The 17,016-nt window shown below is 45.2% G+C and overlaps 1 protein-coding gene and 1 long non-coding RNA gene across 3 annotated transcripts in view; one reads left to right on the forward strand and one right to left on the reverse strand.

The window, feature by feature from the left end:
* The window catches only part of CACHD1 (cache domain containing 1), a 111,464-nt gene that overhangs the window by 7,784 nt on the left and 86,664 nt on the right, over nt 1-17,016 (forward strand). The window lies entirely within an intron of this gene.
* LOC310903083 lies at nt 5,323-14,065 on the reverse strand. Its single transcript, XR_014587264.1, has 2 exons — nt 13,195-14,065; nt 5,323-8,165 (listed from the first exon to the last, which is right to left on the reverse strand). It is a non-coding gene; the product is annotated as an uncharacterized lncRNA (long non-coding RNA).

Consider the following 17,016-nt stretch of genomic DNA (forward strand, 5'->3'; position numbering starts at 1 on the left):
CAAGGAGGATGAATGGAAGAGGCAACGTTACGCTCCTTATTCTGATGATTGGTGGTTTTTTTACACACCTATCAAGGCTGGAATTTGGTTGTGTGTTGTTGCTTGGGGGTGTGTGTGAAGAAGCAGTTAATCTATTTCCTATTTTGTTGTTAATGAGCGTTTATTTGGATTAAAAGTGGAGCTGTGGAAACCACGTGCCACCTGGCTCAGCCTCTGTAACTTTTCCAATTCTGATTGCTATAGCCTTAGCAGCATGTATAGTGCGAGCTAAATAATTGTTATTATTTTGAAAATTGTTTTTAAGTCGAAATCCCTGCTTGCATCCGCAGGTGAGCTGAGCGGCACAAGAGCGGGGTGATGGCACCACGACCCTTCGGTGTGGTGCCTTTGTGACCTCCCTGTCTCCAGTTCAGCTCCTGGTTCGCTCCCTTTCTGCCAAGGAACTATGAGAAATATTTCCTCCTGGGCAGTACTTTCACCTCAGGAGCAATATCGGACGCAGCAGGGGGAGGTGTTTGTGGTGTTGGGGTGGAGGGGAGAAGGTACAGATTGCCCAAAATAATTGTGGTGGGAGCCTGCTTGCCTGGAGCGAGCCGAGGCTGGGAGCCACGGCCGGAGGCAGCTCAGCAGCCCGCGGAGGGCTGCCCCGGGAGCAGGAGGGGTTTACAGCTGGAGTAAGAGGGGGAGCAGCTCGTGCTGATTCACTGATACAACCTGTTGGCTTTTCAGGTGCTGAGAGCACGCTCCTGGCGCGCTGGGGACTGTGGTCTCCACCGTGACGCCGCAGACCTTCCTGCGGCTTTGGGGGACTTGTGTGTATGGGGGCGGCTGCTCTGCATGCACAGGAGCTGCCCAGTTCTTGCCCAGGCCCTGCTGTGCCATCCCTGCTCTGTCCTTCCCCTGCTTCTCAGAGTTTATCCCATCTGTCCCTTGTGGTGGCTCTTCAGGTGCCGTGATTATCACAGAAGCTGCCGAGGAAAAGACAGGTACAATTATGCATTGTTGTGCTGAAAAGCTGTGTTAGCAACGTGCCTCTTAAAGATATTCTTTTGCACTTAGAGGCTTCTGAGCTCTGCGTTGCGTTTTATTTGCTGGAAAACAAAGGAACCCGAATTACGTGGGCCAGGAGCATAAGGTCTCACAGCAGGCTTTCCTACAGCGTGTGAGCAGCATTCGGTACTGAAATGGCTTGGAAAGTCTTATGGGGTGGATGACTTTGGTTTTAGAGACCTAAATACCATTTGGGCAAAAAAGCAGGTTCTGTCCACGTTGCGACAAGTGTAATACACGGGAGAAAAGTCCCCTCCAGTGGATCAGAAACTGCAGTTGAGGTAATTGTACGTGGTGGAGGCTCACCCGGTGCGAGCTCTGGAGGCTGAGCTGCCAGCAGCCGGCACAGGCAGGCCGTTGGCCAAACCAACGCTTCACGGACAGAACTTGTGTGTTGCATGACAGGCATGTGAAGGATAAAACAAAAGGATATTTAATTTAGGAATAACACCTTTAACAATTTTAACAATGAAAGGACATTTAATTTAAATATGCTGCAACCGTGGGCTAGGCGTTCAGACTTCCTTGGACATATTTTTGCCCAGGGAATTTGATGTAACGTGGGTTTTTTTAGTTGCCTTTCATTTCTCGCCCTGGTGGCTCCCCGGGGCTTGCCTGGTGTGATGTGGGATTTATTCCCTCGGTCTGGCTTGGTGGAGTTCGGCTACAGGAAACGATGTACGGGGCGAACTGCTCTGTCTGGTGCTGGCAGGAGGACGGGAGTGAGCGCTGGGGATGGCAGACTTGGCACGTCCCCCAGCTGTGGGCAGGCACCTGGTTTTAAACCGCAAATTTCAAAGTCTTTGGTCTGTTAGATTAAAATTAGAAAGTGTTATTCCTGGATACGGTCTCTTGTATTTTGCTTGTAGGAGACCGTGATTTAAAAAAAAAATCACATTTGGAAAAAAGTTAGTAAATACATCGCAGAGGAGGATGAAAACAGCAATCTTCAAGCTTTTTTAGCTCTAGATTAGCTTCGCCGATGTCAGGTTGGCAAGCGACTAATGGCATTTAGAAGCCTACCTTCCCTCATGCGTTACTGCTTGGGTGTGTGATTTGCAGTAAGGTGAGGGCTGTTTCTCTTGTTTGTTGCTTAGTTTTGACTGAAACGGAGCTATCGCTTCAAATTGTAATATCTGGTGCTTTTACAGCAACGTCCTTCCCCTTTGATTCTCACAGTAGTTTCGGGTGTTGAGTTTGGTGAAGGGAACAGAGTGCAGTGACTCCTCTGGCTTTCTAGGGGGTATTTAATGGTTGCTGAAGGCAGCGGGTGGAAGACCCGGCTGTGTTTGGCTGAGGTGCCTGCGCTGTGCTCAGCTCTCGGCTGGGAGTGTGGCGTTTTATCACAAAGTTCCAGTCAGTTTTTAACAATTTAGATACAGACCTACTTACAGTACGGTATTTCCATTAAAACTTGTGGATGCCAGGCCAAAATGAAAGAAAAAACCTCAATATAACCCTAATAGCAGATATCTACCTTGATAGAAATGGCTAGTCATTTGTTTCTGTCTGGTAAGGAATTGGACCTAATGAATTTTAAAATAGTGCTTCATCATGATGATGTAAGTATAATTTTGCATCCCCCTTCATATTTATGCATTTATTCAGTAAGTTGTTTGCTGTGGGTCTAGAAATACCTCAAAAAAATACATTCAGGACCCATGAAAAAGCAGCATTTGAAAGTCTGAGGTTGCAGTGACCAAGAATAGAATAACAGCCTCCAAAAATAAATGAAAGCCAACATCCATAACCACAGATCTCGGTGTTTGAAGTGGAGGATTTCTCCTGAAGGAGCAGAGGTGGGAAGGGAAGGCTTCGAGTCGGGCCCGCAAGGAGGGAACATGGACGTGCTCTGGGAGGGCGTGTGAGGAGCGGGGCCTGCTGCCTCGTGCTCTGCTTCACGTGTTGTCATCTGAATGCTTTGGAACGGCTTGAAAACCCGTGAAAGGAAAAAATAAGCAGCTAGGATAGGGTAAGATAGTCATTATAAAGGTTAGCAGAGAAACGGGCATTGTTTTGGGGTGCTTTGAAGATGTAATGAAAGCTGTTGCCACCTCTCAGCCAAGTTAGAAAGGGCTGCTAGGCTTTGATGTGCGCTTGGATAGCTGAGGCTTCTTCAGGCTCTTAGCTGTTTTTTATTCATCTACGCTTTGCTATGGGTTTGATACAAAAAGAAAAGTTCTTGTGTATTCAGGGCCTTTGGACCCGAACCTCGGCCCGTCTGGAAGCGCAGGTGACAACTTGGGTTCCCAAGAAGTGGTGCTCGTGTTCTAAGGCCCTAAGTCTGATTGCCTGTGTGTCCAAAAAGATATTTAAAATATTAAAATCTTACTACAGTAAGTCTGTGGGCTGGTCGTGTGGCTAGCTGCAGATCCTGCAGAGGCCGTTATGTGAGGCTGGAGTAAAGCCATACCCACGCTGGTGAAGACTGTCAACTTGTGGCCTTGCTTTGATGCAGAAAGGAAAAAAGGTGGATTCTTTCTGTTCTCCCCTTTGGGTTGAAAAAAATAACTTGTTTTTTCCCAGGTCTGGCAGGAATTTTTTATCTACCTGAGTTATTCAAACTCTTGGGAGATCCCAGTGGGCAAAGGAAAGGGAGAAGAACGTGTAGGAAGGGATGTAATGGAGAAGGCAGGTAAGATGGCTGTTTACTGCTTTGGTTTTGGTGAGAGCAGGAGCAAATGCTAAGGAACGAAGGGCAGCTCACCGGTTGATCCTGGAGCCACCACAGACAAGCAGGATCCACATCAGTCTTTTTTTTGAAGCTTCCCGTTGCCAGCCTGCCAAAGCAGCGATGATGCTGTGACTTCCCCAGAGCGTGTCTTGGGACGACAAGAAGTGACCGGAGCAGGGCGGGACACCCCAGTGTCCTCTTTTCCACTGTGCCCAACGGAACAGGTCAGTGAGAAGTTGCCAAAAGCACTTCAAGAAGGGAGGGCAGGGACTGCACAGGTGACTTCTAGCGTACCTGCAGCACCCCAGCTTTTGGCGTGTGTTCAGTCTGAGCGGTGGTGGCGTGCGGTGGGGTTTTGCGTGACACAGCTGTCACCCCAAAGGCCCTCGAGGCAGAGGGTACCGATATCCTCCGAGCATCACGTTTGGTGCGGGGATGCTGTTAGGGCTCGACTCCTCCGTCTCATTTCCTATCTGAACAGCGCCAAATGCGGCGGGATCGTGGCCGGAGGTGCCTGCGTGTCACCAAGTAAAGAAATCAAAGCATTAAAACGTACAGAGTATGACTTGGCTGTCACTTGTGGGTGCGAGACCTGTTTGAGTATTACTACAGAGGAGTGATGAAGCATTCCCAGCTACTCGTTTTAAACCCCGGTTTTCTAGTAATAGACTTAAAAATCTTATTGTGCAGTTGAGTTAGTGACTGAGTCTTCACTTTATAATCTCTTTATAAAAATGTATGCACATTAACAGGACGTATTTAATAGACACACTGCCTAGATGAAAGGGCGCTTTGTGGAAGGAGGCTTTTGTGCATTTCTGGATCTCTCAGCAATTCCTGCGGAGCTTCCCAAGTCTGGCTGACACAGAATGGCAGAGGAAAAGACCTTCTCGCTTTCAGCTTGAATGGAGAATAATGGGGAGCGAGAGGGGAGGGGGAGGAACCCCGGCTCCGCAATGCAGAGGTGATTGGTATTGGCACTCATGAGCCGAGCATTTAACACTTTTAGTTCTTCCTACCCCCAGCTGGGGCTTTGCATTTGCAATGAGCTCGCTGCTCTCCTGGCAGTAAAAGTGGGTCTGAGTCAACAATAGCAGCTTCCCAGCCCAGGGAAATTGAGACAACTTTTCTCAGCCCAGGTACCCCCCCCACACACTTCTCCCCCCCCTTTTCTTTTTCCTGATTAGGTCCAAGGATTAGGTTTGTCTGTAGTGGCCGTTTTACCAGAATAGCATTTTATTTATTTCTTTTTAATTGAGATCTGATGTTATCTTTCATCTTCTATTTAATCCATCAGCTGGATTTCGGTATTTTTTCTATCTGTGGTGTACCACAGATTCCTGGCAAGGAAAAGGTTTTCTTTCACAAAAAATAAGGTTGCAAGCACACAGATGCCTTCAGTTTGACCTGGCAAACGTCTTCACGAGAGCAAGAATCTAGCAGGCATAAAATTAAGTTCCCACTGAAAGCTAGCAAAAAGAACTAAACTTCAATAAAATAAATAAAATCATGAACTGAAGCTTTCTGATAAACACATTTCCTTTTGCAGTTGCTGGTAATTTATGTGCTCTGTGGGTTACTGATTCAAAGATCATAAATCCAATTTCTTTAAGTGATTTATTCTTTATTGACGGCGCCGGATGCACGGGGGATCTTTCCGCCTATCGTGCATCCCGAAGTGAAAAGCCGTCCCAAATTTATACATCACAGTGATTAATATTTTATTAACGCCTATACATATTCATTATCTAACCCCGCCTACTCTCGCTTCTCATGCTAATCAGTTTTTTGTGTCCTGCGCCTGCGCAGATCCTCTCAGTGGTCTTGGGCAGGGGTCGTCGAGCTGTGGTCGGTGGTCTCAGAGAGGAAGGCCATAAGTCTTCCTCACAGTGTACTTTTCACCCTTGGTCAGGATTCTGCTGAATTAGCTTTCTTCCTAACCGCAAGGACTGTTTTTTCTTCGAATCTTCTGCTCATTATTTTCTTATCTTGGATTCCAATGTCTTGTTCGAGATATATTGCCCGTATGTCCTATTTTGAGATACATTGTCCGTACATCTGCTTCCTGCCCTACACCTAATGTTCTGTTCTCCTTTAATAGTTTCATTCTTAACCCTTTCTTATCTGGAATCGCCTCAGCTTCCCTAATCAATCCCCCCTTTTCTTTTCCCCATGCAAATTCTTTTGCATTGCATGCCCTTATCATTAGCAGTATCGCAGTAACATACATACAAATATTCCTACTACCAATAACATAACCAGATCAGTAAAAACTTGTTCTAACTATTGAAAGTTGGGTAACCATGAGGTTAACTTATTCCATATTTCCTCAAAGCCCCATGAAATGTTATCCTTACTAATCTTATACAGAACCTTTGTTTGTTTCTATATTTCCTCTATGTCGGTAGAGACCTTTCCGAATACAAAAATTCTTCTTCCCAGCCTCTACGATATGTATCCCTCAATACCTTGCCATGTACTTTCGTCAGGGAAGCTAATATTGCCATTCGTTGTAACAATTTCCAATTCCAAACAAGTATTACAAAAGACAATATTAAACTTATACCAACTAACATCAATAGAACAATAATTGGGTGACACAATGTGTTCAAAATCCCAGTTGCAGTTGGCGACCATCCAAAGAGTTTGTCCCACCAGCTATGATCTGTGTCTTGTTTTACTCTTTGCAAAACTCTGTTTATTTCTTTTGTATCATGGTGGACAGTGATTAAAGTCTTCTCTCCATCTTCCTGAATGCCTTTTAAAATTTTGATCAGGTCTTGGTGTTTAAGTAATTGCTTCACTAGCGTGAGGTTCATCCCAATAGGTGTGGGTAATAACTTGTGATACATTGTGTGGTTGGACTTGATCAACTGGTGGGATACCACTGGTGCTGAATATAAAAAAATCACACCCGATGATTCTAACAAAGTTACAAATACAAAAGTTAGAGTGATTTTTGCTAGGTAGAGTTATGTTTTCCTTATCTACTTCTACAAAAGCACAAGCAGTTCTTAAACACACACAGCCTTGACCAATATATACAAGCACCGTCTTTTGACTAGTATTTGGATGAATTTCAAAGTGGCAAACACCTTGCTCAGTGTCAAGACAGACATCCTGAGCATCAATTGTGTTGCTCTCACAAATAAATCCTTGTTGTTCCCGGGTAACACATGATTTTAGATTCACAGACTGCCATTTCCCGTTCTTCATCCGGGCCCAAGTTCTATGCTCCGAAGGATAGAGCACTGTTTCCTCATGATTTAACCCTAGTGCAACAATGGGGTGGATAACATAAACTGTAGCATTACGTATAGAAAGCACAAAGGCAGTAGCCATGTTAATAATGGGATCATAGGTAAAATTTACCAGAGTCCACCAAGATTGGAACTTCTTTTCAAAATCATTGGCATTGTCCCAAACAATCTTTCGGACTTCAGCCGGAAAAATGCCTTCACTTCCTTCCCTAATGATCAAGGCAGCCGTTGCCTGCATCCATAACTGTACCTGTATACAACTAAGAGCTAAGGATACATTATCTTGGGCCATACTAAGTGCATCTATTATTAGTCTGTGGTCCTGGTCTTCAGCCTTTTCCCATATTGGTAACACCTTTGAAACTTGCCATTGGCTAGTTCCCAATGCCAGTAAGGATGATTGCAGGGGCTGTTTTAGTTTTGTCTGTGGCTAGCTTATTCATGGGCCTGTTTCATAAATTTTGGGTTCCAGCTTGACTGGGGCTTGGGCATAGGTTGTAGGGGAAGGAAGTGCAATAGGGGGTCTCACTGTCCAAAAACAGTTAACTGTTAATATAAAATTATACCAACAATCTAATTTACCTGGGCGGATACAACCTTCTTGTTGGCCACTTTTGGAAGTCGGTTTTACTAAAATCCCAGTTGCTTTCTCGTGGGCTGTTCCATTAATCATTCGGCACCCTATTTCAATTTCGTCCCCTACAGTTCTTTGGTGTATCCACCCTTCCCCTAAATTTTGCCATTCTGATAATGCATGTAAATGATCACCATTTGTTCGCCAAATAACCACAACAGCTAACTTTCCATTAATGCTCTTATCCTCTGTGGTTACGGCTTCAGACCAAGGCCACCCACCATTCTCTATCATCATAGAAGCACCTTCCAATTCTTGAATCACAATTACAACTATAAGCCACAGAAATAAAACAATTCTGTTAACTAAATTTCTGCTAACTACATTACTAAATACTCCTGACCATAGTGTCTTCATTTCGCTTGACTGAACTTTAGTTTCAGTTCACCGTCACCCAGCGTTACTTTCCAGGGGGCTTTTGGAGCTTTCTTCACTCTCGAATAATGGATCCAGGCCGTTTGCTCCTTAATCTTGATGGCGGTATGTGTTGTCAGCAGCACCTGGTATGGTCCCGTCCACTTTTCTTCCAAAGGGCGACCTGCAAATGCTTTTACATACACATAATCCCCAGGTTTAAAGGGGTGGATTGGTTGGTCCAGCCCTCTAGCCCTGGTTCCTGAGACAACTTTAGATATTTGATCCAACTGTTTTTGGAGTCCTATTAAATAATTACACAAGTATCCCGACCCCAGTTGCGTCAGGTCCTCCCCGCTGAACAAAAACTGATAGGGTCTTCCGTATAATATTTCAAAAGGGCTTAGATTTTCCTTTGTCCGTGGTTTTACTCTAATTCTAAGTAAAGCCAAAGGGAGAGACTGAGGTCATGATAAATTAGTCTTTTGTCCTATTTTGGCTATTTGTTGTTTGATTAGATGATTCATCTTTTCCACTTGTCCGCTTGCCTGTGGTCTGTAAGGGGTATGGAGTTGCCAGTCTACCCCTAAGACCTTACTTACTTCTTGAACTATTTGCACACAAAAATGAGAGCCTCTATCCGAGGACATTGCTGCCGGAATTCCGAAACGCGGTATTATCTCATTCAGTAAAACCTTAACCACTTCTCTTGCCTTGTTGGTTCGACAGGGAAAAGCCTCCGGCCACCCGGAAAAAGTATCTGTCAAAACCAACAAGTATCGATACCCCCCTTTTCTTGGCAGTTCTGAAAAATCTATCTGCCATTGTTGTCCTGGATAGTTTCCTTTACTGATTATTCCGAACTTTACCCTATTTTCTGTATTAGGGTTATGATGCAAACAAATACTGCATTGCTGGGTTACTTGTTTTACCGTAGTATACAGATTTCTTCCCACCAAGACTCGACTCAGATTTTTATATAAGGTGTCTGCTCCCCAATGAGTCTTATTATGTTCTGCCATGACCATAGGCCATATTAAATTAGAGGGTAGTACAACCCTATTATCTTTCAGGTATACCCATCCATCACTCCTTGCTTTTCCTCCCAGGTCCCCAATTAACTTTTGATCTTCCTGTGTGTACCTAGGTTCCTGTCCTTCACCTAAAGTTTGTATTTTACCGTCTGGTATTAAAGTGAGCGCTTCTGCCTCAGCCAATCCGGCCACCCTTTTTGCTTCTTGGTCAGCCAATCGGTTCCCTACCTCGAAGTCAGCGGTTCCTTTTTGGTGTCCCCGGCAATGTATAACAGCCACCTTCTCTGGGTGCTTTACCGCTTCCAACAACTTCAAAATCTCCTCAGCATATTTTATTTGTTTTCCTTGGGCCGTTAATAATCCTCGTTCCTTCCAGATAGCCCCATGTGCATGCACCACACCAAATGCATACTTAGAGTCTGTCCAGATATTTACTTTCTTTCCTGCTGCTAGTTCCAATGCCCGCGTAAGGGCAATTATTTCTGCTTTCTGAGCAGACGTCCCAGGGGGTAATGGTTTCGACTCAATTACCTGTTGAGTGGTCGTCACCGCATACCCTGCTTTGCGTTGTCCTTGTTTCACAAAGCTGCTTCCATCAGTATACCATGATTCGTCCGCATCTTCCAAGGGCTCCTCCTTGAGATCTGGTCGGCTAGAATACACAGTTTCCATAGTTTCGATACAATCGTGGACCACTGGCTCGTCAGGAGCGTTACTAAGGAAAGAAGCTGGGTTCACAATGTTAGTAACCACAATTTCTACGTCATCTTGCTCCACCAGTATTGCTTGGTATTTTAAAAATCTTTGAGGGGATAACCAGTGTGCCCCTTTCTGCTCCAAGACTGCCGAGACAGTGTGTGATACCAGCACGGTTATCTTCTGTCCCATAGTGAACTTCCGAGCCTCCTGTATATTCATGATGACAGCGGCCACCGCTCGAAGGCAACCCGGCCAACCTTTACTTACTTCATCCAGTTGTTTAGAGAAGTAGGCCACAGCTCTCCTGTAGGGGCCCAGCTTCTGTGCCAGCACCCCCAGAGCCATCCCTTGTCTCTCATAGGAGTACAACCAAAAGGGTTTAGACAAGTCCGGTAGACCCAAAGCTGGTGCTCGCATTAACTCCAATTTAAGCTTCTTAAAGGCAGCCCGTGCTTCCCCCGTCCAGACCAATTTTGATTGGTTATTCTTGATGAGGTCATATAGGGGTTTTACGATTAGTCCATAATTATTAATCCATAGACGGCACCAACCTGTCATCCCTAGAAAAGTTCGTAATTCCTTAATGGTCTGTGGTTCTGGAGTACGGCAGATAGTTTCTTTCCGTTCTGTTCCTAACTCCCTTTGTCCCCCTGAAATCTCAAACCCCAAGTAAGTTACACGTGACTGAATCAGCTGAGCCTTCTGTTGAGAGACTCGATACCCATTCAAACCCAGAAAATTAAGGAGACTTATCGTCCGTTGCATGCAGCTGCTCCTATTCTCAGTGGCTATCAAAAGGTCATCAACGTATTGCAGCAGAACTCCTTCGGTGTTTGGGGCCTCCCAAACCTCAAGCTCTTTTGCTAGTTGATTCCCAAAAATCGTGGGGCTGTTTTTGAATCCCTGCGGCAATACGGTCCAGGTCAATTGAGCCTTTCGTCCTGAGTCTGGATTTTCCCATTCAAAAGCAAAAAGCTTCTGACTTTCTGGGGCTAAAGTCAGGCAGAAGAAGGCATCTTTTAAATCCAGTACGGTAAACCAAACTAAATTATCTTTTAATTTAGTCAGTAATGTGTACGGGTTGGCTACCACAGGGTGTATATCTTCAGTGATCTTATTTATAGCTCTTAAATCCTGCACTGATCTATAGTTCTTCCCATCTGGCTTCTTAATTGGTAGTATAGGAGTATTATATTCAGATTCACACTCAACCAGCAGTCCATGTTTTAAAAACTTATCCACTATCCCCTTAATTCCTTTCCTGTCTTCTAATCTTAGGGGATATTGCTTAATCTTAACTGGCCTTTCCCCTGGCTTTAATCTCACCACTATCGGGGCTGCATTTTTGGCTCGCCCAGGGATGTCAGTAGCCCAGACTCCTGGGTAAACTTGGTCTAAAATCTCCGAAGGTACTTTACCGATGGGGTCTGCTTGTATCAGCGTTAAGCTTAGCGCGGTTATCAGCTTTTCTTCTCTCACCTTTAACCCCACCTTCCCTTTTTCAAAGACAATTTCCGCTTCTAATTGTTCTAGTAAATCTCGCCCCAGCAAAGACTTCGGGGATCCTGGTAAATATAAAAACCTATGTATTCCCATCTGTTTCCCTAACTTATATTTTAAAGGCCTTAGGAAAAAGGCTTTCTCGTGCTGGCCTGTAGCTCCTATCACCGTCACAAAATCCTCATCCTCTGGTATCAATTTCTGGTTTAACACAGAATAAGTCGCTCCTGTGTCAATTAAAAACTCCACTTCCTGTCCTGATTTCCCTAGCTTAATTTTAACCAGCGGATCTGCTAGGGTAGAATCCCCCGGTCCACTTCATTGGTCGGGAGATACACTAGCTACCATCAACCTGTTCTTCTCCCATTGTTTCGGACATTCCCTTCTCCAATGACCCACTTCCCTACAATATGCACACTGATTCGGTCTCAGGGGAGGCTTTACTGACCTTCCCCTTATCCCATTCCCTCTTCCTTTTCCCCGAAAAGGTTCTTCTTGCCTCTGTAAGGCCGCAACAGTTGCCGCAGCAATAGCCCTACCCAGCCTTTGTTTCTCATTCCCTTCTCGATTCCTAAATACCCTCCATGCCTCTTCCACCAGCCTTTCTAAATCTCTCACATCCGGCTCCTTCATTTTCTGAAGCTTCCGCCTTATATCGTCCGCAGACTGACCCAAGAACAATGATACGAGCTGGACTTTACCTTCCTCAGAAGAGGGGTCTATCGTTGTAAATTTTTGCATTGCTGTCCTTAGTCGATCGAGAAATTCTGACGGGGTCTCAGTTTGCCCCTGTTTTATGGTATATAACCTAGACCAGTTTACAGACTTTGGTATCGCACTTTCCAAGGCGATTCTAATCCATTCCTGATATCTTTTTAATAACCTATAATCACCCTCATCATTATAGTCCCAGTTTGGGTGTACTCTGGGCACATATACCTCCACAGTTCCAGGTAAAACTCCTGACGTTACCTGGGTCTGTACTTGAGTTTGTGCATTCTTAATTACCAGTTGCTTTTCCGTTTCCTATAATGCTGCCAGCATTATCTCTATATCTTTCCAATCGGGATCTAAATTCTTTACAATCAGCTCAAACCTCCGGGCCACTGATTCTAGATCATCCCGGTATCCTTTCACAGCTTCCTTCCATGAATCTAACTCAGCAGTTGTGAAAGGTACTTTTATCCGAGCTGGTCCGTTAGCCCCCATAGCCTGTCGTAACGGGGCTTGAATAACTGGCCCGACCTTACTTCGGGTTCGAGCCGTGATCGGGGTAAAGTCTCCATTCCCCCAACTCTCATTTTTCTTATCTATTCTGCCGTTTCCTGGGCTCGCCCCCACGCCTCGTTCTATTATCTGGGGCGAGAGGACATAATCCTCCATTCTCTCCTCTGACTCATTCAATTTCAAACATCTCTGCCCGATACTGCACGCCGAACAACATCTTTTCATTTTTCCTGCCCCTTCCTTCTTCATATCCTTTTCTATTGCCAGGATCAAAGGATCCTGTGGGGCTAAGTTAATTCCACACTCCTTCTGCCATTCCAGGTGGTTTCTCAAAGTGAAAAACATATCTGCGTATGACACCTCATCCCACTTTCCTTCTCTCCTTAGAAACAACATTAACTGTAGTAAAGTATTATAATTTAAGGTTCCATTCAGTGGCCATTTTTCCTCACAATCCAACTTATAAAGTGGCCACCATTGATTACAATATTTTATCAACGTTTTCTTATTTTCAATTCTACCAGGGGATCCCCCTATATTTTTCCAATGACTCAAGATACATCCCAACGGGCTTTTCTTCGGAATCCCACTACTCTGCTGCCCCCCCATGTTACAGTTCAGAATGTTTCTTGTTACACAATACAAGCCGGCAGCTTTCCACAATAACACCAAGATCCTAGTAACGTTATAAAGAGTATAATCAAAATCCCAAAGACAATAGCCAAGGTCAAGTTCCACATTTAAACACAACGTAATACCAACCTCGCATGCAAAGGTTACTTGTTTCCCAACAGCAACTGAGTGCTTTCCAAAAAACCAAATGCCGTCTTGCAGAAAACTTTTACTTTCCGACTTACAGACGACCCCAACTGACCGGTCAACCAAATAAACCAAAATAAAGAATATAATCACTTACAGTGATGGGGTCCGTGTCTGCCTCCGCAGTGATCCGTTGAGTCGAGGAGTCCCTCCGGGAAATCCCGGGGGTACCCTAGGGAGTCCTGTTCCCAGCGGGTCCTGCGGTCCGACAGAGAAGAAGTCCCATCTGGGGTGCCAGATTGATTCAAAGATCATAAATCCAATTTCTTTAAGTGATTTATTCTTTATTGACGGCGCCGGATGCACGGGGGATCTTTCCGCCTATCGTGCATCCCGAAGTGAAAAGCCGTCCCAAATTTATACATCACAGTGATTAATATTTTATTAACGCCTATACATATTCATTATCTAACCCCGCCTACTCTCGCTTCTCATGCTAATCAGTTTTTTGTGTCCTGCGCCTGCGCAGATCCTCTCAGTGGTCTTGGGCAGGGGTCGTCGAGCTGTGGTCGGTGGTCTCAGAGAGGAAGGCCATAAGTCTTCCTCACAGTGTACTTTTCACCCTTGGTCAGGATTCTGCTGAATTAGCTTTCTTCCTAACCGCAAGGACTGTTTTTTCTTCGAATCTTCTGCTCATTATTTTCTTATCTTGGATTCCAATGTCTTGTTCGAGATATATTGCCCGTATGTCCTATTTTGAGATACATTGTCCGTACATCTGCTTCCTGCCCTACACCTAATGTTCTGTTCTCCTTTAATAGTTTCATTCTTAACCCTTTCTTATCTGGAATCGCCTCAGCTTCCCTAATCATTACAGAGAGAGCTTCACCTTAATCCTGTTGCAAGAACGACGCGTTCCCAGGAAATTCATTCCAGTTGGAAAACATCTCATAGAAGATACAGAGATTTTTTTTTTCCTTTTTGAACAAAGGCCATGCCCTTTTAATTAAGGTGGTGATGCCACACAGATGGGATTGAAGTCCTTTGGAGTAGGGGTTCTAATATGGTCAGGTGGCTGTCATCTCTTCATTCTTTCATTCATGAACTCAAGCAGCTTTCAACACATCAGCATTGGTCTAACTTCATGTGTTTTTTTCCTTTTTTTTTGAGTTTTCATCTATAACTGCAGGTATTGCTTCAAGTTCTGAGGAATCCCAAATTATGGCTGAGGGAGAGCTGTAGGTCAGTGTCTGGCTTGAGTGTCTGGAGGTTGCCCCAAAGCATAAAGGAGTTGTGACATGGCTGAGAGAGAAAGCTGAGGACTGGGGCGCGCCCAGGTAGCTTCATGGAAGCGTGAAACTAGTAAAGAGGAGCATGCATGGCCAAAGTGAGCACGAATCAAGAGGTGGAAGCGGCAGTAGGCTGTGCTCTCTCCGTGTTCCCAGATGATGTGACGGTGCTTCTCTCAGGATAAACTAAGATACCATGCACTGTTGTCATTGTTGTGAGTGATGATTTTGTCTTAAGAAAAAGTCAGCCAAGTGACTCAATACCTCTTTGCCAGCAGCCCCAGCGTGAGGATGTAGCTTTTCTTTCGGTAAAACCAAAAGCATGCCAGCGTGCTAATTTTGGATGAAGGCGTTATCTCTTTCAAGGTGTGCCTGGATTCATTTCTGGTGCCCCTCATTTTCTTCAATGTCTTCTTGCCAAAGAAAAGATCTTGCTGCAGCAATAGTAAGCTCCCAAATCCTTGGTTTAATTCATCTTCCCAGAGGAGGGTCTCTGTCTGTCTGTGTTAGATTCCATTTAACTGTTCATTTGAAAACTTCTTACATGGATGTATGTGCAACCTTACAGCATTTGTTCCTCTCTCCCTCTTTCATCAGAACAAAAAAAAATCTGGCAAAGGACTGAAGTCCCTAAGGCATTGATTTTTTTTTTCCCTTTATTACCTTTATTTACCACCCAAGTTAGAAGCTCCGTGGTTTGTGAACTCTCCCATGTGTTTCAGTTTTGAGTACTGGCCTTTGTAAGACAGAATGAACATGGAATTTTTGAGAGCACGTTGTTGTAGTGGGTTAACTTAAAAATGAAATGAGTTGATTTCTTCAGGGTTCAGAAACCGGAGATGGCCAGCACTGATTGCAGTTTCCCCGGTAATGTGGATGTTGTTAACCTGGCAGTTTTCTACCACACAGTGGTCTGGCTCTGAATTCCTCCTGATTTGTAGTTCCTTAAAGCCATGCCGTTATTAAAACGAGATTAATTGAATTGAGATTAATCTCACAGACGAGAGCTGCGTGGTGGTAGATGACAGGCAACTTTGGCGTTCAGAACGTGTGGGAATTAAGTCCCTGCTGGTTAATATTGCAGGATCGTTGGCTGCAGCGCCGAGCAGGGATGCCCCAGCGATCGCAAGCAGTCAGCTCGCTTCTAGCGCGATGCATGCGGGCTCCCGAGAGAGGTTTGTGTTGCTGGCACCGGGTGGGTGCAGGCAAAGGAAAACACGTGCTGCAGCGCTGCGAGTCGCGCTGCGCCCTGTGCTCCCCGTGTGCGGGGGTTCACACCGCAGGTGTGGCGCTAGCCGGTACCTGGAGCGGAGCCGCTGGGTGGAATTTGTCGTGTTTCTGCACTCGGTGTCTCTTGTAAGCTTTTTGCGGCTTACCAGTCCGATGCAGCTCTTGTGTAATTCTGAAATTCGGCAAGCTTCGAGCTGCTTTTGCAAAAGCAGGAGGTAATAGAGATTGTTAGTTTCCGAAGGGAGGTAGATGGAATAGGTAAAGCACGCGAAACTGAAGGGCTGTGGTAACAAGCCCCTGCACAATTATGTAACGCCTTTGTGTCCTCCTTGCTTAGCGGAATGCTTAGGGAAGCACAGGGCGTGCTGCCGTCGTCCTGTGAGCTATAAAAAGCACACGGGCTCTGAAAGCGGAAGAATTTTTCTGTTAAAATGTCATTAATTTCATTGCGTATTCAGCACAGCGAAAAGCAGCTCGCGCAGGTATGACTTTGGTGCAGGCTTTGCCTTTTGTTTTTCGTTTACTTCAGTTTCTTCAAGGGATGGTTACATGAACACTGAATTGAAAAGCAGGTTCCTGGTTTGTCAGGTGAGTATTGCTCACGGAGAACAATTTTTATATCTCCTTCATGCTTTGCAGAATGGTGTGAGCGGTGTTCAGTATTTTTGCACGACAGAAACTCCCACTATGATTGTTGTTGTTATTTTATTTTTGGGACTAAAGGCTGGAACAGGAAATGACCACGGCCCCAGTTTCCATGGCTCCCTGTCACTTGAATCCAGTCTTCAAGAAGATGAAAGGCCAAGGCAGCCGTTTGATAGTGGGCAGCTAATTGGGTGGCTGATAGAGACGGGGTTTTGTGGGGGGGGAAAAAAGGAGAAAAGAAGTAGAGCAGCTGTGTTTCAGGACATGTGTATAATCCCTGATAAAACCCTCCAAGGACAAGGAAATAGAGTAGTGCCATAACGAAAGGAAAATTAAAAATTATGGGAAGCATAAATGTGGCTTTGGGGGTCGGGGGGAAGCTGGAATTTGAAATAAAAACCTACTGAGCCAAAGGTGCCACTAGAGGTTGGCTTGTGAAGGGAGAGTTGGAGAATCTCTTGCTCCTGGCAAAATGTGGTGGTGGTTTTTGTTTTTGTTTAGGCAAATTCCAAGAAAATGGAGCATGATTTCTCTCCCCGTTTCCTTCGCTGAGTTCCTGCGGGTGAAGCCGTACGCCTGCCTGCTGGCGAGGGCAGGGTGCCGCTGGCTCTGCCTTCTGCTCCTCCTGCGGCTCAGCCCGGGGAGCCCATGGGGTCCCCTC

This window comes from Anser anser (assembly GCF_964211835.1).
Source record: "Anser anser genome assembly, chromosome: 8".
Classification (NCBI taxonomy): domain Eukaryota; kingdom Metazoa; phylum Chordata; class Aves; order Anseriformes; family Anatidae; genus Anser; species Anser anser.